The sequence below is a fragment of the Salminus brasiliensis genome, chromosome 14, assembly GCF_030463535.1.
Source record: "Salminus brasiliensis chromosome 14, fSalBra1.hap2, whole genome shotgun sequence".
NCBI classification, from domain to species: Eukaryota; Metazoa; Chordata; class Actinopteri; order Characiformes; family Bryconidae; genus Salminus; species Salminus brasiliensis.
The window spans coordinates 2,058,543-2,080,260 of record NC_132891.1 but is presented as its reverse complement, the minus strand read 5'-3'; the positions used below and the strand labels follow the sequence as shown (position 1 = coordinate 2,080,260).

Genomic DNA, 21,718 nt, shown 5'->3' with positions numbered 1-21,718 from the left:
GCATGATTTGACCCAGATGGGATTCGAACCCACAATCCTCAGCTCCGAAGGCTGATGCCTTATACACTAGAACACTGGGCAAAACTCAAGCAAAGATTTTTAAAAATATCAAAGGAAAACTTGTAACAAAATTGCGCAGAAGTGTTGCTGGATATGTACATTTCAATTCACAAGCAAAACAATATTTAAAATCATTTGATCTGATACACGATTCCCACAAATTGCAAATTAGTAACAAAGTTGCGCCAACCAGGAATCGAACCTGGGTCACAAGAATGGGAATCTTGCATGATACCACTACAGCATTAGCGCAGTCACCAGGAGATCAGGATTTCTTGGTCAATCAAAAGTATTCGTAAAAAAAAGCAAAAAAACAAGCTCTTGTACCTCCCACCATGATTTGACCCAGATGGGACTCGAACCCACAATCCTCAGCTCCGAAGGCTGATGCCTTATCCATTAGGCCGCTGGGCCAAACTCAAGCAGAGTTTTTTTAAAATATCAAAGGAAAAATTGTAACAAAATTTCGCGGAAGTGTTGCTGGATATGTTCATTTCAATTCACAAGCAAAGCAGTATTTAAAATCATTTCATCTGGTAGACGATTCCCACAAATTGCAAATTAGTAAGAAAATTGTGCCAACCGGGAATCAAACCCAGGTCGCAAGAATAGGAATCCTGCATGATACCACTACACCATTAGCACAGTGCCCGGCTGACCAGGATTTCTTGGTCAGTCAAAAGTATTTGTAAATAAAGCAAAAAACAGGCTCCTGTAACTCCTACCATGATTTGACCCAGATGGGACTTGAACCCACAATCCTCAGCTCTGAAGGCTGATGCCTTATCCATTAGGCCACTGGGCCAAACTCAAGCTGACATTTTTAAAAATATCAAAGGAAAAAATGAAACAAAATAGAGCAGAAGGGTTGCTGGATATGTTCATTTCAATTCACAAGCAAAGCAGTATTTGAAATCATTTGTTCTGGTACACGATTCCCACAAATTGCAAATTAGTAAGAAAACTGCGCCAACCGGGAATCGAACCCGGGTCACAAGAATGGGAATCTTTCATGATACCACTACACCATTAGCGCAGTGGCAAGTAAATCAGGGTTTATTGGTAAGTCAGACGTATTCGTTACATAAGCAAAGAAGGAGAAGTCCATTTTCCAGCATGATTTGACCCAGATGGGATTCGAACCCACAATCCTCAGCTCCGAAGGCTGATGCCTTATACATTAGAACACTGGGCAAAACTCAAGCAAAGATTTTTAAAAATATCAAAGGAAAAATTGTAACAAAATTGCGCAGAAGTGTTGCTGGATATGTACATTTCAATTCAAAAGCAAAACAATATTTAAAATCATTTGATCTGATACACGATTCCCACAAATTGCAAATTAGTAACAAAGCTGCACCAACCAGGAATCAAACCAGGGTCACAAGAATGGGAATCTTGCATGATACCACTACAGCATTAGCGCAGTCACCAGGAGATCAGGATTTCTTGGTCAATCAAAAGTTTTTGTAAAAAAAAGCAAAAAAACAAGCCCTTGTACCTCCCACCATGATTTGACCCAGAGGGGACTCGAACCCACAATCCTCAGCTCCGAAGGCTGATGCCTTATCCATTAGGCCACTGGGCCAAACTCAATAAGAGTTTTTTAAAAATATCAAAGGAAAAATTTTAACAAATTTGCGCAGAAGTGTTGCTGGATATGTTCATTTCAATTCACAAGCAAAGCAGTATTTAAAATCATTTCATCTGGTAGACGATTCCCACAAATTGCAAATTAGTAAGAAAATTGTGCCAACCGGGAATCAAACCCAGGTCGCAAGAATGGGAATCCTGCATGATACCACTACAGCATTAGCGCAGTAACCAGGAGATCTGGATTTCTTGGTCAATCAAAAGTATTCGTAAAAAAAAGCAAAAAAACAAGCTCTTGTACCTCCCACCATGATTTGACCCAGATGGGACTTGAACCCACAATCCTCAGCTCCGAAGGCTGATGCCTTATCCATTAGGCCACTGGGCCAAACTCAAGCAGAGTTTTTTTAAAATATCAAAGGAAAAATTGTAACAAAATTTCGCAGAAGTGTTGCTGGATATGTTCATTTCAATTCACAAGCAAAGCAGTATTTAAAATCATTTCATCTGGTAGACGATTCCCACAAATTGCAAATTAGTAAGAAAATTGTGCCAACCGGGAATCAAACCCAGGTCGCAAGAATGGGAATCCTGCATGATACCACTACACCATTAGCACAGTGCCCGGCTGACCAGGATTTCTTGGTCAGTCAAAAGTATTTGTAAATAAAGCAAAAAACAGGCTCCTGTACCTCCCACCATGATTTGACCCAGATGGGACTCAAACCCACAATCCTCAGCTCCGAAGGCTGATGCCTTATCCATTAGGCCACTGGGCCAAACTCAAGCTGACATTTTTAAAACTATCAAAGGAAAAATTGAAACAAAATAGAGCAGAAGGGTTGCTGGATATGTACATTTCAATTCACAAGCAAAGCAGTATTTGAAATCATTTGTTCTGGTACACGATTCCCACAAATTGCAAAATAACAAGAAAATTGCGCCAACCGGGAATCGAACCCGGGTCACAAGAATGGGAATCTTGCATGATACCACTACACCATTAGCGCAGTGGCAAGTAAATCAGGGTTTATTGGTAAGTCAGACGTATTCGTTACATAAGCAAAGAAGGAGAAGTCCATTTTCCAGCATGATTTGACCCAGATGGGATTCGAACCCACAATCCTCAGCTCCGAAGGCTGATGCCTTATACACTAGAACACTGGGCAAAACTCAAGCAAAGATTTTTAAAAATATCAAAGGAAAAATTGTAACAAAATTGCGCAGAAGTGTTGCTGGATATGTACATTTCAATTCACAAGCAAAACAATATTTAAAATCATTTGATCTGATATACGACACCCACAAATTGCAAATTAGTAAGAAAATTGCGCCAAACGGGAATCAAACCAGGGTCACAAGAATGGGAATCTTGCATGATACCACTACAGCATTAGCGCAGTCACCAGGAGATCAGGATTTCTTGGTCAATCAAAAGTATTCGTAAAAAAAAGCAAAAAAACAAGCTCTTGTACCTCCCACCATGATTTGACCAAGATGGGACTCGAACCCACAATCCTCAGCTCCGAAGGCTGATGCCTTATCCATTAGAACACTGGGCTAAACTCAAGCTGACATTTTTAAAAATATCAAAGGAAAAAATGAAACAAAATAGAGCAGAAGGGTTGCTGGATATGTACATTTCAATTCACAAGCAAAGCAGTATTTGAAATCATTTGTTCTGGTACACGATTCCCACAAATTGCAAATTAGTAAGAAAATTGCGCCAACCGGGAATCGAACCCGGGTCACAAGAATGGGAATCTTGCATGATACCACTACACCATTAGCGCAGTGGCAAGTAAATCAGGGTTTATTGGTAAGTCAGACGTATTCGTTAAATAAGCAAAGAAGGAGAAGTCCATTTTCCAGCATGATTTGACCCAGATGGGATTCGAACCCACAATCCTCAGCTCCGAAGGCTGATGCCTTATACACTAGAACACTGGGCAAAACTCAAGCAAAGATTTTTAAAAATATCAAAGGAAAAATTGTAACAAAATTGCGCAGAAGTGTTGCTGGATATGTACATTTCAATTCACAAGCAAAACAATATTTAAAATCATTTGATCTGATACACGATTCCCACAAATTGCAAATTAGTAACAAAGTTGCGCCAACCAGGAATCGAACCTGGGTCACAAGAATGGGAATCTTGCATGATACCACTACACCATTAGCGCCGTGGCAAGTAAGTCAGGCTTTATTGGTAAGTCAGACGTATTCGTTACATAAGCAAAGAAGGAGAAGTCCATTTTCCAGCATGACTTGACCCAGATGGGAATCGAACCCACAATCCTCAGCTGCAAAGGCTGATGCCTTATACATTAGAATACTGGGCAAAACTCAAGCAAAGATTTTTAAAAATATCAAATGAAAAATTGTAACAAAATTGCACAGAAGTGTTGCTGGATATGTACATTTCAATTCACAAGCAAAACAATATTTAAAATCATTTGATCTGATATACGACACCCACAAATTGCAAATTAGTAAGAAAATTGCGCCAAACGAGAATCAAACCAGGGTCACAAGAATGGGAATCTTGCATGATACCACTACAGCATTAGCGCAGTCACCAGGAGATCAGGATTTCTTGGTCAATCAAAAGTATTCGTAAAAAAAAGCAAAAAAACAAGCTCTTGTACCTCCCACCATGATTTGACCCAGATGGGACTCGAACCCACAATCCTCAGCTCCGAAGGCTGATGCCTTATCCATTAGGCCACTGGGCCAAACTCAAGCAGAGTTTTTTTAAAATATCAAAGGAAAAATTGTAACAAAATTTCGCAGAAGTGTTGCTGGATATGTTCATTTCAATTCACAAGCAAAGCAGTATTTAAAATCATTTCATCTGGTAGACGATTCCCACAAATTGCAAATTAGTAAGAAAATTGTGCCAACCGGGAATCAAACCCAGGTCGCAAGAATAGGAATCCTGCATGATACCACTACACCATTAGCACAGTGCCCGGCTGACCAGGATTTCTTGGTCAGTCAAAAGTATTTGTAAATAAAGCAAAAAACAGGCTCCTGTACCTCCTACCATGATTTGACCCAGATGGGACTCGAACCCACAATCCTCAGCTCCGAAGGCTGATGCCTTATCCATTAGGCCACTGGGCCAAACTCAAGCTGACATTTTTAAAAATATCAAAGGAAAAAATGAAACAAAATAGAGCAGAAGGGTTGCTGGATATGTACATTTCAATTCACAAGCAAAGCAGTATTTGAAATCATTTGTTCTGGTACACGATTCCCACAAATTGCAAATTAGTAAGAAAATTGCACCAACCGGGAATCGAACCCAGGTCACAAGAATGGGAATCTTGCATGATACCACTACACCATTAGCGCAGCGGTAAGTAAATCAGGGTTTATTGGTAAGTCAGACGTATTCGTTACATAAGCAAAGAAGGAGAAGTCCATTTTCCAGCATGATTTGACCCAGATGGGATTCGAACCCACAATCCTCAGCTCCGAAGGCTGATGCCTTATACATTAGAACACTGGGCAAAACTCAAGCAAAGATTTTTTAAAATATCAAAGGAAAAATTGTAACAAAATTGCGCAGAAGTGTTGCTGGATATGTACATTTCAATTCACAAGCAAAACAATATTTAAAATCATTTGATCTGATACACGATTCCCACAAATTGCAAATTAGTAACAAAGCTGCACCAACCAGGAATCAAACCAGGGTCACAAGAATGGGAATCTTGCATGATACCACTACACCATTAGCGCAGTGGTAAGTAAATCAGGGTTTATTGGTAAGTCAGACGTATTCGTTACATAAGCAAAGAAGGAGAAGTCCATTTTCCAGCATGATTTGACCCAGATGGGACTCGAACCCACAATCCTCAGCTCCGAAGGCTGATGCCTTATCCATTAGGCCACTGGGCCGAACTCAAGCAGAGTTTTTTTAAAATATCAAAGGAAAAATTGTAACAAAATTTCGCAGAAGTGTTGCTGGATATGTTCATTTCAATTCACAAGCAAAGCAGTATTTAAAATCATTTCATCTGGTAGACGATTCCCACAAATTGCAAATTAGTAAGAAAATTGTGCCAACCTGGAATCAAACCCAGGTCGCAAGAATGGGAATCCTGCATGATACCAATACACCATTAGCACAGTGCCCGGCTGACCAGGATTTCTTGGTCAGTCAAAAGTATTTGTAAATAAAGCAAAAAACAGGCTCCTGTACCTCCCACCATGATTTGACCCAGATGGGACTCGAACCCACAATCCTCAGCTCCGAAGGCTGATGCCTTATCCATTAGGCCACTGGGCCAAACTCAAGATGACATTTTTAAAACTATCAAAGGAAAAATTGAAACAAAATAGAGCAAAAGGGTTGCTGGATATGTACATATCAATTCACAAGCAAAGCAGTATTTGAAATCATTTGTTCTGGTACACGATTCCCACAAATTGCAAAATAACAAGAAAATTGCGCCAACCGGGAATCGAACCCGGGTCACAAGAATGGGAATCTTGCATGATACCACTACACCATTAGCACAGTGGCAAGTAAATCAGGGTTTATTGGTAAGTCAGACGTATTCGTTACATAAGCAAAGAAGGAGAAGTCCATTTTCCAGCATGACTTGACCCAGATGGGAATCGAACCCACAATCCTCAGCTGCAAAGGCTGATGCCTTATACATTAGAACACTGGGCAAAACTCAAGCAAAGATTTTTAAAAATATCAAATGAAAAATTGTAACAAAATTGCGCAGAAGTGTTGCTGGATATGTACATTTCAATTCACAAGCAAAACAATATTTAAAATCATTTGATCTGATATACGACACCCACAAATTGCAAATTAGTAAGAAAATTGCGCCAAACAGGAATCAAACCAGGGTCACAAGAATGGGAATCTTGCATGATACCACTACAGCATTAGCGCAGTCACCAGGAGATCAGGATTTCTTGGTCAATCAAAAGTATTTGTAAAAAAAAGCAAAAAAACAAGCCCTTGTACCTCCCACCATGATTTGACCCAGAGGGGACTCAAACCCACAATCCTCAGCTCCGAAGGCTGATGCCTTATACATTAGGCCACTGGGCCAAACTCAATAAGAGTTTTTTAAAAATATCAAAGGAAAAATTGTAACAAATTTGCGCAGAAGTGTTGCTGGATATGTTCATTTCAATTCACAAGCAAAGCAGTATTTAAAATTATTTCATCTGGTAGACGATTCCCACAAATTGCAAATTAGTAAGAAAATTGTGCCAACCGGGAATCAAACCCAAGTCGCAAGAATGGGAATCCTGCATGATACCACTACACCATTAGCGCAGTGGCAAGTAAGTCAGGCTTTATTGGTAAGTCAGACGTATTCGTTACATAAGCAAAGAAGAAGTCCATTTTCCAGCATGACTTGACCCAGATGGGAATCGAACCCACAATCCTCAGCTGCAAAGGCTGATGCCTTATACATTAGAACACTGGGCAAAACTCAAGCAAAGATTTTTTAAAATATCAAATGAAAAATTGTAACAAAATTGCGCAGAAGTGTTGCTGGATATGTACATTTCAATTCACAAGCAAAACAATATTTAAAATCATTTGATCTGATACACGACACCCACAAATTGCAAATTAGTAAGAAAATTGCGCCAAACGGGAATCAAACCAGGGTCACAAGAATGGGAATCTTGCATGATACCACTACACCATTAGCGCAGTGGCAAGTAAGTCAGGCTTTATTGGTAAGTCAGACATATTCGTTACATAAGCAAAGAAGGAGAAGTCCATTTTCCAGCATGACTTGACCCAGATGGGAATCGAACCCACAATCCTCAGCTGCAAAGGCTGATGCCTTATACATTAGAACACTGGGCAAAACTCAAGCAAAGATTTTTAAAAATATCAAATGAAAAATTGTAACAAAATTGCGCAGAAGTGTTGCTGGATATGTACATTTCAATTCACAAGCAAAACAATATTTAAAATCATTTGATCTGATATACGACACCCACAAATTGCAAATTAGTAACAAAGTTGCACCAACCAGGAATCGAACCTGGGTCACAAGAATGAGAATCTTGCATGATACCACTACACCATTAGCGCAGTGGCAAGTAAATCAGGGTTTATTGGTAAGTCAGACGTATTCGTTACATAAGCAAAGAAGGAGAAGTCCATTTTCCAGCATGACTTGACCCAGATGGGAATCGAACCCACAATCCTCAGCTGCAAAGGCTGATGCCTTATACAATAGAACACTGGGCAAAACTCAAGCAAAGATTTTTAAAAATATCAAATGAAAAATTGTAACAAAATTGCGCAGAAGAGTTGCTGGATATGTACATTTCAATTCACAAGCAAAACAATATTTAAAATCATTTGATCTGATATACGACACCCACAAATTGCAAATTAGTAAGAAAATTGCGCCAAACGGAAATCAATCCAGGGTCACAAGAATGGGAATCCTGCATGATACCACTAAACCATTAGCGCAGTCACCAGGAGATCAGGATTTCTTGGTCAATCAAAAGTATTCGTAAAAAAAAGCAAAAAAACAAGCTCTTGAACCTCCCACCATGGATTGACCCAGATGGGACTCGAACCCACAATCCTCAGCTCCGAAGGCTGATGCTTTATCCATTTTGCCACTGGGCCAAACTCAATATGAGTTTTTTAAAAATATCAAAGGAAAAATTGTAACAAAATTGCGCAGAAGTGTTGCTGGATATGTTCATTTCAATTCACAAGCAAAGCAGTATTTAAAATCATTTCATCTGGTAGACGATTCCCACAAATTGCAAATTAGTAAGAAAATTGCGCCAACCGGGAATCAAACCCAGGTCGCAAGAATGGGAATCCTGCATGATACCACTACAATGTTAGCACAGTAACCTGCTGATCAGGATTTCTTGGTCAGTCAAAAGTATTTGTAAATAAAGCAAAAAACAGGCTCATGTACCTCCCACCATGATTTGACCCAGGTGGGACTTGAACCCACAATCCTCAGCTACGAAGGCTGATGCCTTATCCATTAGGCCACTGGGCCAAACTCGAGCTGACATTTTTAAAAATATCAAAGGAAACATTGAAACAAAATAGAGCAGAAGGGTCGCTGGATATGTGCATTTCAATTCACAAGCAAAGCAGTATTTGAAATCATTTGTTCTGGTACACGATTCCCACAAATTGCAAATTAGTAAGAAAATTGCGCCAACCGGGAATCGAACCCGGGTCACAAGAATGGGAATCTTGCATGATACCACTACACCATTAGCGCCGCGGCAAATAAGTCAGGCTTTATTGGTAAGTCAGACGTATTCGTTACATAAGCAAAGAAGGAGAAGTCCATTTTCCAGCATGACTTGACCCAGATGGGAATCGAACCCACAATCCTCAGCTGCAAAGGCTGATGCCTTATACATTAGAACACTGGGCAAAACTCAAGCAAAGATTTTTAAAAATATCAAAGGAAAAATTGTAACAAAATTGCACAGAAGTGTTGCTGGATATGTACATTTCAATTCACAAGCAAAACAATATTTAAAATCATTTGATCTGATATACGACACCCACAAATTGCAAATTAGTAAGAAAATTGCGCCAAACGGGAATCAAACCAGGGTCACAAGAATGGGAATCTTGCATGATACAACTACAGCATTAGCGCAGTCACCAGGAGATCAGGATTTCTTGGTCAATCAAAAGTATTCGTAAAAAAAAGCAAAAAAACAAGCTCTTGTACCTCCCACCATGATTTGACACAGATGGGACTCGAACCCACAATCCTCAGCTCCGAAGGCTGATGCCTTATCCATTAGGCCACTGGGCCAAACTCAAGCTGACATTTTTAAAACTATCAAAGGAAAAATTGAAACAAAATAGAGCAGAAGGGTTGCTGGATATGTACATTTCAATTCACAAGCAAAGCAGTATTTGAAATCATTTGTTCTGGTACACGATTCCCACAAATTGCAAATTAGTAAGAAAATTGCACCAACCGGGAATCGAACCCGGGTCACAAGAATGGGAATCTTGCATGATACCACTACACCATTAGCGCAGTGGTATGTAAATCAGGGTTTATTGGTAAGTCAGACGTATTCGTTACATAAGCAAAGAAGGAGAAGTCCATTTTCCAGCATGATTTGACCCAGATGGGATTCGAACCCACAATCCTCAGCTCCGAAGGCTGATGCCTTATACATTAGAACACTGGGCAAAACTCAAGCAAAGATTTTTTAAAATATCAAAGGAAAAATTGTAACAAAATTGCGCAGAAGTGTTGCTGGATATGTACATTTCAATTCACAAGCAAACCAATATTTAAAATCATTTGATCTGATACACGATTCCCACAAATTGCAAATTAGTAACAAAGCTGCACCAACCAGGAATCAAACCAGGGTCACAAGAATGGGAATCTTGCATGATACCACTACAGCATTAGCGCAGTCACCAGGAGATCAGGATTTCTTGGTCAATCAAAAGTATTCGTAAAAAAAAAGCAAAAAAACAAGCTCTTGTACCTCCCACCATGATTTGACCCAGATGGGACTCAAACCCACAATCCTCAGCTCCGAAGGCTGATGCCTTATCCATTAGGCCACTGGGCCAAACTCACGCAGAGTTTTTTTAAAATATCAAAGGAAAAATTGTAACAAAATTTTGCAGAAGTGTTGCTGGATATGTTCATTTCAATTCACAAGCAAAGCAGTATTTAAAATCATTTCATCTGGTAGACGATTCCCACAAATTGCAAATTAGTAAGAAAATTGTGCCAACCGGAAATCAAACCCAGGTCGCAAGAATGGGAATCCTGCATGATACCACTACACCATTAGCACAGTGCCCGGCTGACCAGGATTTCTTGGTCAGTCAAACGTATTTGTAAATAAAGCAAAAAACAGGCTCCTGTACCTCCCACCATGATTTGACCCAGATGGGACTCGAACCCACAATCCTCAGCTCCGAAGGCTGATGCCTTATCCATTAGGCCACTGGGCTAAACTCAAGCTGACATTTTTAAAAATATCAAAGGAAAAAATGAAACAAAATTGCGCAGAAGTGTTGCTGGATATGTACATTTCAATTCACAAGCAAAACAATATTTAAAATCATTTGATCTGATATACGACACCCACAAATTGCAAATTAGTAAGAAAATTGCGCCAAACGGGAATCAAACCAGGGTCACAAGAATGGGAATCTTGCATGATACCACTACAGCATTAGCGCAGTCACCAGGAGATCAGGATTTCTTGGTCAATCAAAAGTATTCGTAAAAAAAAGCAAAAAAACAAGCTCTTGTACCTCCCACCATGATTTGACCCAGATGGGACTCGAACCCACAATCCTCAGCTCCAAAGGCTGATGCCTTATCCATTAGGCCACTGGGCCAAACTCAAGCAAAGATGTTAAAAAATATCAAAGGAAAAATTGTAACAAAATTGCGCAGAAGTGTTGCTGGATATGTACATTTCAATTCACAAGCAAAACAATATTTAAAATCATTTGATCTGATACACGATTCCCACAAATTGCAAATTAGTAACAAAGTTGCGCCAACCAGGAATCGAACCTGGGTCACAAGAATGGGAATCTTGCATGATACCACTACACCATTAGCGCAGTGGCAAGTAAGTCAGGCTTTATTGGTAAGTCAGACGTATTCGTTACATAAGCAAAGAAGGAGAAGTCCATTTTCCAGCATGACTTGACCCAGATGGGAATCGAACCCACAATCCTCAGCTGCAAAGGCTGATGCCTTATACATTAGAACACTGGGCAAAACTCAAGCAAAGATTTTTAAAAATATCAAATGAAAAATTGTAACAAAATTGCGCAGAAGTGTTGCTGGATATGTACATTTCAATTCACAAGCAAAACAATATTTAAAATCATTTGATCTGATTTACGACACCCACAAATTGCAAATTAGTAAGAAAATTGCGCCAAACGGGAATCAAACCAGGGTCACAAGAATGGGAATCTTGCATGATACCACTACAGCATTAGCGCAGTCACCAGGAGATCAGGATTTCTTGGTCAATCAAAAGTATTTGTAAAAAAAAGCAAAAAAACAAGCTCTTGTACCTCCCACCATGATTTGACCCAGATGGGACTCGAACCCACAATCCTCAGCTCCGAAGGCTGATGCCTTATCCATTAGGCCACTGTGCCAAACTCAATAAGAGTTTTTTAAAAATATCAAAGGAAAAATTGTAACAAAATTTCGCAGAAGTGTTGCTGGATATGTTCATTTCAATTCACAAGCAAAGCAGTATTTAAAATTATTTCATCTGGTAGACGATTCCCACAAATTGCAAATTAGTAAGAAAATTGTGCCAACCAGGAATCAAACCCAGGTCGCAAGAATGGGAATCCTGCATGATACCACTACAGCATTAGCGCAGTAACCAGGAGATCAGGATTTCTTGGTCAATCAAAAGTATTCGTAAAAAAAAAGCAAAAAAACAAGCTCTTGTACTTCCCACCATGATTTGACCCAGATGGGACTCGAACCCACAATCCTCAGCTCCGAAGGCTGATGCCTTATCCATTAGGCCACTGGGCCGAACTCAAGCAGAGTTTTTTTAAAATATCAAAGGAAAAATTGTAACAAAATTTCGCAGAAGTGTTGCTGGATATGTTCATTTCAATTCACAAGCAAAGCAGTATTTAAAATCATTTCATCTGGTAGACGATTCCCACAAATTGCAAATTAGTAAGAAAATTGTGCCAACCTGGAATCAAACCCAGGTCGCAAGAATGGGAATCCTGCATGATACCACTACACCATTAGCACAGTGCCCGGCTGACCAGGATTTCTTGGTCAGTCAAAAGTATTTGTAAATAAAGCAAAAAACAGGCTCCTGTACCTCCCACCATGATTTGACCCAGATGGGACTCGAACCCACAATTCTCAGCTCCGAAGGCTGATGCCTTATCCATTAGGCCACTGGGCCAAACTCAAGATGACATTTTTAAAACTATCAAAGGAAAAATTGAAACAAAATAGAGCAAAAGGGTTGCTGGATATGTACATATCAATTCACAAGCAAAGCAGTATTTGAAATCATTTGTTCTGGTACACGATTCCCACAAATTGCAAAATAACAAGAAAATTGCGCCAACCAGGAATCGAACCCGGGTCACAAGAATGGGAATCTTGCATGATACCACTACAGCATTAGCGCAGTCACCAGGAGATCAGGATTTCTTGGTCAATCAAAAGTATTCGTAAAAAAAAGCAAAAAAACAAGCTCTTGTTCCTCCCACCATGATTTGACCCAGATGGGACTCGAACCCACAATCCTCAGCTCCAAAGGCTGATGCCTTATCCATTAGGCCACTGGGCCAAACTCAAGCAAAGATGTTAAAAAATATCAAAGGAAAAATTGTAACAAAATTGCGCAGAAGTGTTGCTGGATATGTACATTTCAATTCACAAGCAAAACAATATTTAAAATCATTTGATCTGATACACGATTCCCACAAATTGGAAATTAGTAACAAAGTTGCGCCAACCAGGAATCGAACCTGGGTCACAAGAATGGGAATCTTGCATGATACCACTACACCATTAGCGCAGTGGCAAGTAAGTCAGGCTTTATTGGTAAGTCAGACGTATTCGTTACATAAGCAAAGAAGGAGAAGTCCATTTTCCAGCATGACTTGACCCAGATGGGAATCGAACCCACAATCCTCAGCTGCAAAGGCTGATGCCTTATACATTAGAACACTGGGCAAAACTCAAGCAAAGATTTTTAAAAATATCAAATGAAAAATTGTAACAAAATTGCGCAGAAGTGTTGCTGGATATGTACATTTCAATTCACAAGCAAAACAATATTTAAAATCATTTGATCTGATATACGACACCCACAAATTGCAAATTAGTAAGAAAATTGCGCCAAACGGGAATCAAACCAGGGTCACAAGAATGGGAATCTTGCATGATACCACTACAGCATTAGCGCAGTCACCAGGAGATCAGGATTTCTTGGTCAATCAAAAGTATTTGTAAAAAAAAGCAAAAAAACAAGCTCTTGTACCTCCCACCATGATTTGACCCAGATGGGACTCGAACCCACAATCCTCAGCTCCGAAGGCTGATGGCTTATCCATTAGGCCACTGTGCCAAACTCAATAAGAGTTTTTTAAAAATATCAAAGGAAAAATTGTAACAAAATTTCGCAGAAGTGTTGCTGGATATGTTCATTTCAATTCACAAGCAAAGCAGTATTTAAAATCATTTCATCTGGTAGACGATTCCCACAAATTGCAAATTAGTAAGAAAATTGTGCCAACCAGGAATCAAACCCAGGTCGCAAGAATGGGAATCCTGCATGATACCACTACAGCATTAGCGCAGTAACCAGGAGATCAGGATTTCTTGGTCAATCAAAAGTATTCGTAAAAAAAAAGCAAAAAAACAAGCTCTTGTACTTCCCACCATGATTTGACCCAGATGGGACTCGAACCCACAATCCTCAGCTCTGAAGGCTGATGCCTTATCCATTAGGCCACTGGGCCGAACTCAAGCAGAGTTTTTTTAAAATATCAAAGGAAAAATTGTAACAAAATTTCGCAGAAGTGTTGCTGGATATGTTCATTTCAATTCACAAGCAAAGCAGTATTTAAAATCATTTCATCTGGTAGACGATTCCCACAAATTGCAAATTAGTAAGAAAATTGTGCCAACCTGGAATCAAACCCAGGTCGCAAGAATGGGAATCCTGCATGATACCACTACACCATTAGCACAGTGCCCAGCTGACCAGGATTTCTTGGTCAGTCAAAAGTATTTGTAAATAAAGCAAAAAACAGGCTCCTGTACCTCCCACCATGATTTGACCCAGATGGGACTCGAACCCACAATCCTCAGCTCCGAAGGCTGATGCCTTATCCATTAGGCTACTGGGCCAAACTCAAGATGACATTTTTAAAACTATCAAAGGAAAAATTGAAACAAAATAGAGCAAAAGGGTTGCTGGATATGTACATATCAATTCACAAGCAAAGCAGTATTTGAAATCATTTGTTCTGGTACACGATTCCCACAAATTGCAAAATAACAAGAAAATTGCGCCAACCGGGAATCGAACCCGGGTCACAAGAATGGGAATCTTGCATGATACCACTACACCATTAGCGCAGTGGCAAGTAAATCAGGGTTTATTGGTAAGTCAGACGTATTCGTTACATAAGCAAAGAAGGAGAAGTCCATTTTCCAGCATGACTTGACCCAGATGGGAATCGAACCCACAATCCTCAGCTGCAAAGGCTGATGCCTTATACATTAGAACACTGGGCAAAACTCAAGCAAAGATTTTTAAAAATATCAAATGAAAAATTGTAACAAAATTGCGCAGAAGTGTTGCTGGATATGTACATTTCAATTCACAAGCAAAACAATATTTAAAATCATTTGATCTGATATACGACACCCACAAATTGCAAATTAGTAAGAAAATTGCGCCAAACAGGAATCAAACCAGGGTCACAAGAATGGGAATCTTGCATGATACCACTACAGCATTAGCGCAGTCACCAGGAGATCAGGATTTCTTGGTCAATCAAAAGTATTTGTAAAAAAAAGCAAAAAAACAAGCCCTTGTACCTCCCACCATGATTTGACCCAGAGGGGACTCGAACCCACAATCCTCAGCTCCGAAGGCTGATGCCTTATACATTAGGCCACTGGGCCAAACTCAATAAGAGTTTTTTAAAAATATCAAAGGAAAAATTGTAACAAATTTGCGCAGAAGTGTTGCTGGATATGTTCATTTCAATTCACAAGCAAAGCAGTATTTAAAATTATTTCATCTGGTAGACAATTCCCACAAATTGCAAATTAGTAAGAAAATTGTGCCAACCGGGAATCAAACCCAGGTCGCAAGAATGGGAATCCTGCATGATACCACTACACCATTAGCGCAGTGGCAAGTAAGTCAGGCTTTATTGGTAAGTCAGACGTATTCGTTACATAAGCAAAGAAGAAGTCCATTTTCCAGCATGACTTGACCCAGATGGGAATCGAACCCACAATCCTCAGCTGCAAAGGCTGATGCCTTATACATTAGAACACTGGGCAAAACTCAAGCAAAGATTTTTTAAAATATCAAATGAAAAATTGTAACAAAATTGCGCAGAAGTGTTGCTGGATATGTACATTTCAATTCACAAGCAAAACAATATTTAAAATCATTTGATCTGATACACGACACCCACAAATTGCAAATTAGTAAGAAAATTGCGCCAAACGGGAATCAAACCAGGGTCACAAGAATGGGAATCTTGCATGATACCACTACACCATTAGCGCAGTGGCAAGTAAGTCAGGCTTTATTGGTAAGTCAGACATATTCGTTACATAAGCAAAGAAGGAGAAGTCCATTTTCCAGCATGACTTGACCCAGATGGGAATCGAACCCACAATCCTCAGCTGCAAAGGCTGATGCCTTATACATTAGAACACTGGGCAAAACTCAAGCAAAGATTTTTAAAAATATCAAATGAAAAATTGTAACAAAATTGCGCAGAAGTGTTGCTGGATATGTACATTTCAATTCACAAGCAAAACAATATTTAAAATCATTTGATCTGATATACGACACCCACAAATTGCAAATTAGTAAGAAAATTGCGCCAAACGGGAATCAAACCAGGGTCACAAGAATGGGAATCTTGCATGATATCACTACAGCATTAGCGCAGTCACCAGGAGATCAGGATTTCTTGGTCAATCAAAAGTATTTGTAAAAAAAAGCAAAAAAACAAGCCCTTGTACCTCCCACCATGATTTGACCCAGATGGGACTCGAACCCACAATCCTCAGCTCCGAAGGCTGATGCCTTATCCATTAGGCCACTGGGCCAAACTCAATAAGAGTTTTTTAAAAATATCAAAGGAAAAATTGTAACAAAATATCGCCGAAGTGTTGCTGGATATGTTCATTTCAATTCACAAGCAAAGCAGTATTTAAAATCATTTCATCTGGTAGACGATTCCCACAAATTGCAAATTAGTAAGAAAATTGTGCCAACCGGGAATCAAACCCAGGTCGCAAGAATGGGAATCCTGCATGATACCACTACAGCATTAGCGCAGTAACCAGGAGATTAGGATTTCTTGGTCAATCAAAAGTATTCGTAAAAAAAAGCAAAAAAACAAGCTCTTGTACCTCCCACCATGATTTGACCCAGATGGGACTCAAACCCACAATCCTCAGCTCCGAAGGCTGATGCCTTATCCATTAGGCCACTGGGCCAAACTCAAGCAGAGTTTTTTTAAAATATCAAAGGAAAAATTGTAACAAAATTTCGCAGAAGTGTTGCTGGATATGTTCATTTCAATTCACAAGCAAAGCAGTATTTAAAATCATTTCATCTGGTAGACGATTCCCACAAATTGCAAATTAGTAAGAAAATTGTGCCAACCGGGAATCAAACCCAGGTCGCAAGAATGGGAATCCTGCATGATACCACTACAACGTTAGCACAGTAACCTGCTGATCAGGATTTCTTGGTCAGTCAAAAGTATTTGTAAATAAAGCAAAAAACAGGCTCATGTACCTCCCACCATGATTTGACCCAGGTAGGACTTGAACCCACAATCCTCAGCTCCGAAGGCTGATGCCTTATCCATTAGGCCACTGGGCCAAACTCAAGCTGACATTTTTAAAAATATCAAAGGAAACATTGAAACAAAATAGAGCAGAAGGGTCGCTGGATATGTGCATTTCAATTCACAAGCAAAGCAGTATTTGAAATCATTTGTTCTGGTACACGATTCCCACAAATTGCAAATTAGTAAGAAAATTGCACCAACCGGGAATCGAACCCGGGTCACAAGAATGGGAATCTTGCATGATACCACTACACCATTAGCGCAGTGGCAAGTAAATCAGGGTTTATTGGTAAGTCAGACGTATTCGTTACATAAGCAAAGAAGGAGAAGTCCATTTTCCAGCATGATTTGACCCAGATGGGATTCGAACCCACAATCCTCAGCTCCGAAGGCTGATGCCTTATACACTAGAACACTGGGCAAAACTCAAGCAAAGATTTTTAAAAATATCAAAGGAAAAATTGTAACAAAATTGCGCAGAAGTGTTGCTGGATATGTACATTTCAATTCACAAGCAAAACAATATTTAAAATCATTTGATCTGATATACGACACCCACAAATTGCAAATTAGTAAGAAAATTGCGCCAAACGGGAATCAAACCAGGGTCACAAGAATGGGAATCTTGCATGATATCACTACAGCATTAGCGCAGTCACCAGGAGATCAGGATTTCTTGGTCAATCAAAAGTATTTGTAAAAAAAAGCAAAAAAACAAGCCCTTTTACCTCCCACCATGATTTGACCCAGATGGGACTCGAACCCACAATCCTCAGCTCCGAAGGCTGATGCCTTATCCATTAACTCAATAACAGTTTTTTAAAAATATCAAAGGAAAAATTGTAACAAAATTGCGCAGAAGTGTTGCTGGATATGTTCATTTCAATTCACAAGCAAAGCAGTATTTAAAATCATTTCATCTGGTAGACGATTCCCACAAATTGCAAATTAGTAAGAAAATTGTGCCAACCGGGAATCAAACCCAGGTCGCAAGAATGGGAACCTGCATGATACCACTACACCATTAGCACAGTGCCCGGCTAACCAGGATTTCTTGGTCAGTCAAAAGTATTTGTAAATAAAGCAAAAAACAGGCTCCTGTACCTCCCACCATGATTTGACCCAGATGGGACTCGAACCCACTACACCACTACACCATTAGCACAGTGGCAAGTAAATCAGGGTTTATTGGTAAGTCAGACGTATTCGTTACATAAGCAAAGAAGGAGAAGTCCATTTTCCAGCATGATTTGACCCAGATGGGATTCGAACCCACAATCCTCAGCTCCGAAGGCTGATGCCTTATACACTAGAACACTGGGCAAAACTCAAGCAAAGATTTAAAAAAATATCAAAGGAAAAATTGTAACAAAATTGCGCAGAAGTGTTGCTGGATATGTACATTTCAATTCACAAGCAAAACAATATTTAAAATCATTTGATCTGATACACGATTCCCACAAATTGCAAATTAGTAACAAAGTTGCACCAACCAGGAATCGAACCTGGGTCACAAGAATGGGAATCTTGCATGATACCACTACACCATTAGCGCAGTGGCAAGTAAATCAGGGTTTATTGGTAAGTCAGACGTATTCGTTACATAAGCAAAGAAGGAGAAGTCCATTTTCCAGCATGACTTGACCCAGATGGGAATCGAACCCACAATCCTCAGCTGCAAAGGCTGATGCCTTATACATTAGAACACTGGGCAAAACTCAAGCAAAGATTTTTAAAAATATCAAATGAAAAATTGTAACAAAATTGCGCAGAAGTGTTGCTGGATATGTACATTTCAATTCACAAGCAAAACAATATTTAAAATCATTTGATCTGATACAAGACACCCACAAATTGCAAATTAGTAAGAAAATTGCGCCAAACGGGAATCAAACCAGGGTCACAAGAATGGGAATCCTGCATGATACCACTAAACCATTAGCGCAGTCACCAGGAGATCAGGATTTCTTGGTCAATCAAAAGTATTCGTAAAAAAAAGCAAAAAAACAAGCTCTTGTACCTCCCACCATGGATTGACCCAGATGGGACTCGAACCCACAATCCTCAACTCCGAAGGCTGATGCTTTATCCATTAGGCCACTGGGCCAAACTCAATAAGAGTTTTTTAAACATATCAAAGGAAAAATTGTAACAAAATTGCGCAGAAGTGTTGCTGGATATGTTCATTTCAATTCACAAGCAAAGCAGTATTTAAAATCATTTCATCTGGTAGACGATTCCCACAAATTGCAAATTAGTAAGAAAATTGTGCCAACCGGGAATCAAACCCAGGTCGCAAGAATGGGAATCCTGCATGATACCACTACACCATTAGCACAGTGCCGGGCTGACCAGGATTTCTTGGTCAGTCAAAACTATTTGTAAATAATGCAAAAAACAGGCTCCTGTACCTCCCACCATGATTTGACCCAGATGGGACTCGAACCCACAATCCTCAGCTCCGAAGGCTGATGTCTTATCCATTAGGCCACTGGGCCAAACTCAAGCTGACATTTTTAAAACTATCAAAGGAAAAATTTAAACAAAATAGAGCAGAAGGGTTGCTGGATATGTACATTTCAATTCACAAGCAAAGCAGTATTTGAAATCATTTGTTCTGGTACACGATTCCCACAAATTGCAAATTAGTAAGAAAATTGCGCCAACCGAACCCGGGTCACAAGAATGGGAATCTTGCATGATACCACTACACCATTAGCGCAGTGGCAAGTAAATCAGGGTTTATTGGTAAGTCAGACGTATTCGTTACATAAGCAAAGAAGGAGAAGTCCATTTTCCAGCATGATTTGACCCAGATGGGATTCGAACCCACAATCCTCAGCTCCGAAGGCTGATGCCTTATACACTAGAACACTGGGCAAAACTCAAGCAAAGATTTTTAAAAATATCAAAGGAAAAATTGTAACAAAATTGCGCAGAAGTGTTGCTGGATATGTACATTTCAATTCACAAGCAAAACAATATTTAAAATCATTTGATCTGATATACGACACCCACAAATTGCAAATTAGTAAGAAAATTGCGCCAAACGGGAATCAAACCAGGGTCACAAGAATGGGAATCTTGCATGATATCACTACAGCATTAGCGCAGTCACCAGGAGATCAGGATTTCTTGGTCAATCAAAAGTATTTGTAAAAAAAAGCAAAAAAACAAGCCCTTTTACCTCCCACCATGATTTGACCCAGATGGGACTCGAACCCACAATCCTCAGCTCCGAAGGCTGATGCCTTATCCATTAACTCAATAACAGTTTTTTAAAAATATCAAAGGAAAAATTGTAACAAAATTGCGCAGAAGTGTTGCTGGATATGTTCATTTCAATTCACAAGCAAAGCAGTATTTAAAATCATTTCATCTGGTAGACGATTCCCACAAATTGCAAATTAGTAAGAAAATTGTGCCAACCGGGAATCAAACCCAGGTCGCAAGAATGGGAACCTGCATCATACCACTACACCATTAGCACAGTGCCCGGCTAACCAGGATTTCTTGGTCAGTCAAAAGTATTTGTAAATAAAGCAAAAAACAGGCTCCTGTACCTCCCACCATGATTTGACCCAGATGGGACTCGAACCCACTACACCACTACACCATTAGCACAGTGGCAAGTAAATCAGGGTTTATTGGTAAGTCAGACGTATTCGTTACATAAGCAAAGAAGGAGAAGTCCATTTTCCAGCATGATTTGACCCAGATGGGATTCGAACCCACAATCCTCAGCTCCGAAGGCTGATGCCTTATACACTAGAACACTGGGCAAAACTCAAGCAAAGATTTAAAAAAATATCAAAGGAAAAATTGTAACAAAATTGCGCAGAAGTGTTGCTGGATATGTACATTTCAATTCACAAGCAAAACAATATTTAAAATCATTTGATCTGATACACGATTCCCACAAATTGCAAATTAGTAACAAAGTTGCACCAACCAGGAATCGAACCTGGGTCACAAGAATGGGAATCTTGCATGATACCACTACACCATTAGCGCAGTGGCAAGTAAATCAGGGTTTATTGGTAAGTCAGACGTATTCGTTACATAAGCAAAGAAGGAGAAGTCCATTTTCCAGCATGACTTGACCCAGATGGGAATCGAACCCACAATCCTCAGCTGCAAAGGCTGATGCCTTATACATTAGAACACTGGGCAAAACTCAAGCAAAGATTTTTAAAAATATCAAATGAAAAATTGTAACAAAATTGCGCAGAAGTGTTGCTGGATATGTACATTTCAATTCACAAGCAAAACAATATTTAAAATCATTTGATCTGATACAAGACACCCACAAATTGCAAATTAGTAAGAAAATTGCGCCAAACGGGAATCAAACCAGGGTCACAAGAATGGGAATCCTGCATGATACCACTAAACCATTAGCGCAGTCACCAGGAGATCAGGATTTCTTGGTCAATCAAAAGTATTCGT

The 21,718-nt window shown here is 39.6% G+C and overlaps 44 non-coding genes across 44 annotated transcripts; all 44 read right to left on the bottom strand.

The window, feature by feature from the left end:
• Window positions 1–241: 241 nt before the first annotated feature.
• trnag-ccc (transfer RNA glycine (anticodon CCC)) lies at window positions 242–312 on the bottom strand. The gene has a single exon. It is a non-coding gene; the product is annotated as a tRNA-Gly (tRNA).
• Window positions 313–401: 89 nt separating this feature from the next.
• On the bottom strand, window positions 402–474 carry trnar-ucg (transfer RNA arginine (anticodon UCG)). Its single transcript has one exon. It is a non-coding gene; the product is annotated as a tRNA-Arg (tRNA).
• A 551-nt stretch (window positions 475–1,025) lies between these two features.
• trnag-ccc (transfer RNA glycine (anticodon CCC)) lies at window positions 1,026–1,096 on the bottom strand. Its single transcript has one exon. It is a non-coding gene; the product is annotated as a tRNA-Gly (tRNA).
• A 479-nt stretch (window positions 1,097–1,575) lies between these two features.
• On the bottom strand, window positions 1,576–1,648 carry trnar-ucg (transfer RNA arginine (anticodon UCG)). The gene has a single exon. It is a non-coding gene; the product is annotated as a tRNA-Arg (tRNA).
• A 320-nt stretch (window positions 1,649–1,968) lies between these two features.
• trnar-ucg (transfer RNA arginine (anticodon UCG)) lies at window positions 1,969–2,041 on the bottom strand. Its single transcript has one exon. It is a non-coding gene; the product is annotated as a tRNA-Arg (tRNA).
• Window positions 2,042–2,201: 160 nt separating this feature from the next.
• Window positions 2,202–2,272, bottom strand: trnag-ccc (transfer RNA glycine (anticodon CCC)). The gene has a single exon. It is a non-coding gene; the product is annotated as a tRNA-Gly (tRNA).
• Window positions 2,273–2,359: 87 nt separating this feature from the next.
• On the bottom strand, window positions 2,360–2,432 carry trnar-ucg (transfer RNA arginine (anticodon UCG)). The gene has a single exon. It is a non-coding gene; the product is annotated as a tRNA-Arg (tRNA).
• Window positions 2,433–2,592: 160 nt separating this feature from the next.
• Window positions 2,593–2,663, bottom strand: trnag-ccc (transfer RNA glycine (anticodon CCC)). Its single transcript has one exon. It is a non-coding gene; the product is annotated as a tRNA-Gly (tRNA).
• Window positions 2,664–3,375: 712 nt separating this feature from the next.
• Window positions 3,376–3,446, bottom strand: trnag-ccc (transfer RNA glycine (anticodon CCC)). The gene has a single exon. It is a non-coding gene; the product is annotated as a tRNA-Gly (tRNA).
• Window positions 3,447–3,765: 319 nt separating this feature from the next.
• On the bottom strand, window positions 3,766–3,836 carry trnag-ccc (transfer RNA glycine (anticodon CCC)). The gene has a single exon. It is a non-coding gene; the product is annotated as a tRNA-Gly (tRNA).
• Window positions 3,837–4,315: 479 nt separating this feature from the next.
• Window positions 4,316–4,388, bottom strand: trnar-ucg (transfer RNA arginine (anticodon UCG)). The gene has a single exon. It is a non-coding gene; the product is annotated as a tRNA-Arg (tRNA).
• Window positions 4,389–4,706: 318 nt separating this feature from the next.
• Window positions 4,707–4,779, bottom strand: trnar-ucg (transfer RNA arginine (anticodon UCG)). Its single transcript has one exon. It is a non-coding gene; the product is annotated as a tRNA-Arg (tRNA).
• A 160-nt stretch (window positions 4,780–4,939) lies between these two features.
• Window positions 4,940–5,010, bottom strand: trnag-ccc (transfer RNA glycine (anticodon CCC)). Its single transcript has one exon. It is a non-coding gene; the product is annotated as a tRNA-Gly (tRNA).
• Window positions 5,011–5,329: 319 nt separating this feature from the next.
• Window positions 5,330–5,400, bottom strand: trnag-ccc (transfer RNA glycine (anticodon CCC)). The gene has a single exon. It is a non-coding gene; the product is annotated as a tRNA-Gly (tRNA).
• An 86-nt stretch (window positions 5,401–5,486) lies between these two features.
• Window positions 5,487–5,559, bottom strand: trnar-ucg (transfer RNA arginine (anticodon UCG)). The gene has a single exon. It is a non-coding gene; the product is annotated as a tRNA-Arg (tRNA).
• A 318-nt stretch (window positions 5,560–5,877) lies between these two features.
• On the bottom strand, window positions 5,878–5,950 carry trnar-ucg (transfer RNA arginine (anticodon UCG)). Its single transcript has one exon. It is a non-coding gene; the product is annotated as a tRNA-Arg (tRNA).
• Window positions 5,951–6,110: 160 nt separating this feature from the next.
• On the bottom strand, window positions 6,111–6,181 carry trnag-ccc (transfer RNA glycine (anticodon CCC)). Its single transcript has one exon. It is a non-coding gene; the product is annotated as a tRNA-Gly (tRNA).
• Window positions 6,182–7,670: 1,489 nt separating this feature from the next.
• trnae-cuc (transfer RNA glutamic acid (anticodon CUC)) lies at window positions 7,671–7,741 on the bottom strand. Its single transcript has one exon. It is a non-coding gene; the product is annotated as a tRNA-Glu (tRNA).
• Window positions 7,742–8,220: 479 nt separating this feature from the next.
• trnar-ucg (transfer RNA arginine (anticodon UCG)) lies at window positions 8,221–8,293 on the bottom strand. The gene has a single exon. It is a non-coding gene; the product is annotated as a tRNA-Arg (tRNA).
• Window positions 8,294–8,611: 318 nt separating this feature from the next.
• trnar-ucg (transfer RNA arginine (anticodon UCG)) lies at window positions 8,612–8,684 on the bottom strand. The gene has a single exon. It is a non-coding gene; the product is annotated as a tRNA-Arg (tRNA).
• Window positions 8,685–8,844: 160 nt separating this feature from the next.
• Window positions 8,845–8,915, bottom strand: trnag-ccc (transfer RNA glycine (anticodon CCC)). The gene has a single exon. It is a non-coding gene; the product is annotated as a tRNA-Gly (tRNA).
• Window positions 8,916–9,394: 479 nt separating this feature from the next.
• Window positions 9,395–9,467, bottom strand: trnar-ucg (transfer RNA arginine (anticodon UCG)). The gene has a single exon. It is a non-coding gene; the product is annotated as a tRNA-Arg (tRNA).
• Window positions 9,468–9,627: 160 nt separating this feature from the next.
• On the bottom strand, window positions 9,628–9,698 carry trnag-ccc (transfer RNA glycine (anticodon CCC)). Its single transcript has one exon. It is a non-coding gene; the product is annotated as a tRNA-Gly (tRNA).
• Window positions 9,699–10,178: 480 nt separating this feature from the next.
• Window positions 10,179–10,251, bottom strand: trnar-ucg (transfer RNA arginine (anticodon UCG)). Its single transcript has one exon. It is a non-coding gene; the product is annotated as a tRNA-Arg (tRNA).
• Window positions 10,252–10,569: 318 nt separating this feature from the next.
• trnar-ucg (transfer RNA arginine (anticodon UCG)) lies at window positions 10,570–10,642 on the bottom strand. The gene has a single exon. It is a non-coding gene; the product is annotated as a tRNA-Arg (tRNA).
• A 320-nt stretch (window positions 10,643–10,962) lies between these two features.
• On the bottom strand, window positions 10,963–11,035 carry trnaq-uug (transfer RNA glutamine (anticodon UUG)). Its single transcript has one exon. It is a non-coding gene; the product is annotated as a tRNA-Gln (tRNA).
• Window positions 11,036–11,195: 160 nt separating this feature from the next.
• On the bottom strand, window positions 11,196–11,266 carry trnag-ccc (transfer RNA glycine (anticodon CCC)). Its single transcript has one exon. It is a non-coding gene; the product is annotated as a tRNA-Gly (tRNA).
• A 479-nt stretch (window positions 11,267–11,745) lies between these two features.
• Window positions 11,746–11,818, bottom strand: trnar-ucg (transfer RNA arginine (anticodon UCG)). Its single transcript has one exon. It is a non-coding gene; the product is annotated as a tRNA-Arg (tRNA).
• A 321-nt stretch (window positions 11,819–12,139) lies between these two features.
• Window positions 12,140–12,212, bottom strand: trnar-ucg (transfer RNA arginine (anticodon UCG)). The gene has a single exon. It is a non-coding gene; the product is annotated as a tRNA-Arg (tRNA).
• A 318-nt stretch (window positions 12,213–12,530) lies between these two features.
• Window positions 12,531–12,603, bottom strand: trnar-ucg (transfer RNA arginine (anticodon UCG)). The gene has a single exon. It is a non-coding gene; the product is annotated as a tRNA-Arg (tRNA).
• Window positions 12,604–12,763: 160 nt separating this feature from the next.
• Window positions 12,764–12,834, bottom strand: trnag-ccc (transfer RNA glycine (anticodon CCC)). The gene has a single exon. It is a non-coding gene; the product is annotated as a tRNA-Gly (tRNA).
• An 89-nt stretch (window positions 12,835–12,923) lies between these two features.
• trnaq-uug (transfer RNA glutamine (anticodon UUG)) lies at window positions 12,924–12,996 on the bottom strand. The gene has a single exon. It is a non-coding gene; the product is annotated as a tRNA-Gln (tRNA).
• A 160-nt stretch (window positions 12,997–13,156) lies between these two features.
• On the bottom strand, window positions 13,157–13,227 carry trnag-ccc (transfer RNA glycine (anticodon CCC)). The gene has a single exon. It is a non-coding gene; the product is annotated as a tRNA-Gly (tRNA).
• Window positions 13,228–14,491: 1,264 nt separating this feature from the next.
• Window positions 14,492–14,564, bottom strand: trnar-ucg (transfer RNA arginine (anticodon UCG)). The gene has a single exon. It is a non-coding gene; the product is annotated as a tRNA-Arg (tRNA).
• A 160-nt stretch (window positions 14,565–14,724) lies between these two features.
• On the bottom strand, window positions 14,725–14,795 carry trnag-ccc (transfer RNA glycine (anticodon CCC)). The gene has a single exon. It is a non-coding gene; the product is annotated as a tRNA-Gly (tRNA).
• A 1,649-nt stretch (window positions 14,796–16,444) lies between these two features.
• Window positions 16,445–16,517, bottom strand: trnar-ucg (transfer RNA arginine (anticodon UCG)). The gene has a single exon. It is a non-coding gene; the product is annotated as a tRNA-Arg (tRNA).
• A 320-nt stretch (window positions 16,518–16,837) lies between these two features.
• trnar-ucg (transfer RNA arginine (anticodon UCG)) lies at window positions 16,838–16,910 on the bottom strand. Its single transcript has one exon. It is a non-coding gene; the product is annotated as a tRNA-Arg (tRNA).
• A 318-nt stretch (window positions 16,911–17,228) lies between these two features.
• On the bottom strand, window positions 17,229–17,301 carry trnar-ucg (transfer RNA arginine (anticodon UCG)). The gene has a single exon. It is a non-coding gene; the product is annotated as a tRNA-Arg (tRNA).
• Window positions 17,302–17,461: 160 nt separating this feature from the next.
• On the bottom strand, window positions 17,462–17,532 carry trnag-ccc (transfer RNA glycine (anticodon CCC)). The gene has a single exon. It is a non-coding gene; the product is annotated as a tRNA-Gly (tRNA).
• Window positions 17,533–18,753: 1,221 nt separating this feature from the next.
• Window positions 18,754–18,824, bottom strand: trnag-ccc (transfer RNA glycine (anticodon CCC)). The gene has a single exon. It is a non-coding gene; the product is annotated as a tRNA-Gly (tRNA).
• A 479-nt stretch (window positions 18,825–19,303) lies between these two features.
• Window positions 19,304–19,376, bottom strand: trnar-ucg (transfer RNA arginine (anticodon UCG)). The gene has a single exon. It is a non-coding gene; the product is annotated as a tRNA-Arg (tRNA).
• A 160-nt stretch (window positions 19,377–19,536) lies between these two features.
• On the bottom strand, window positions 19,537–19,607 carry trnag-ccc (transfer RNA glycine (anticodon CCC)). Its single transcript has one exon. It is a non-coding gene; the product is annotated as a tRNA-Gly (tRNA).
• Window positions 19,608–19,694: 87 nt separating this feature from the next.
• Window positions 19,695–19,767, bottom strand: trnar-ucg (transfer RNA arginine (anticodon UCG)). The gene has a single exon. It is a non-coding gene; the product is annotated as a tRNA-Arg (tRNA).
• A 1,445-nt stretch (window positions 19,768–21,212) lies between these two features.
• trnag-ccc (transfer RNA glycine (anticodon CCC)) lies at window positions 21,213–21,283 on the bottom strand. Its single transcript has one exon. It is a non-coding gene; the product is annotated as a tRNA-Gly (tRNA).
• Window positions 21,284–21,718: the final 435 nt, after the last annotated feature.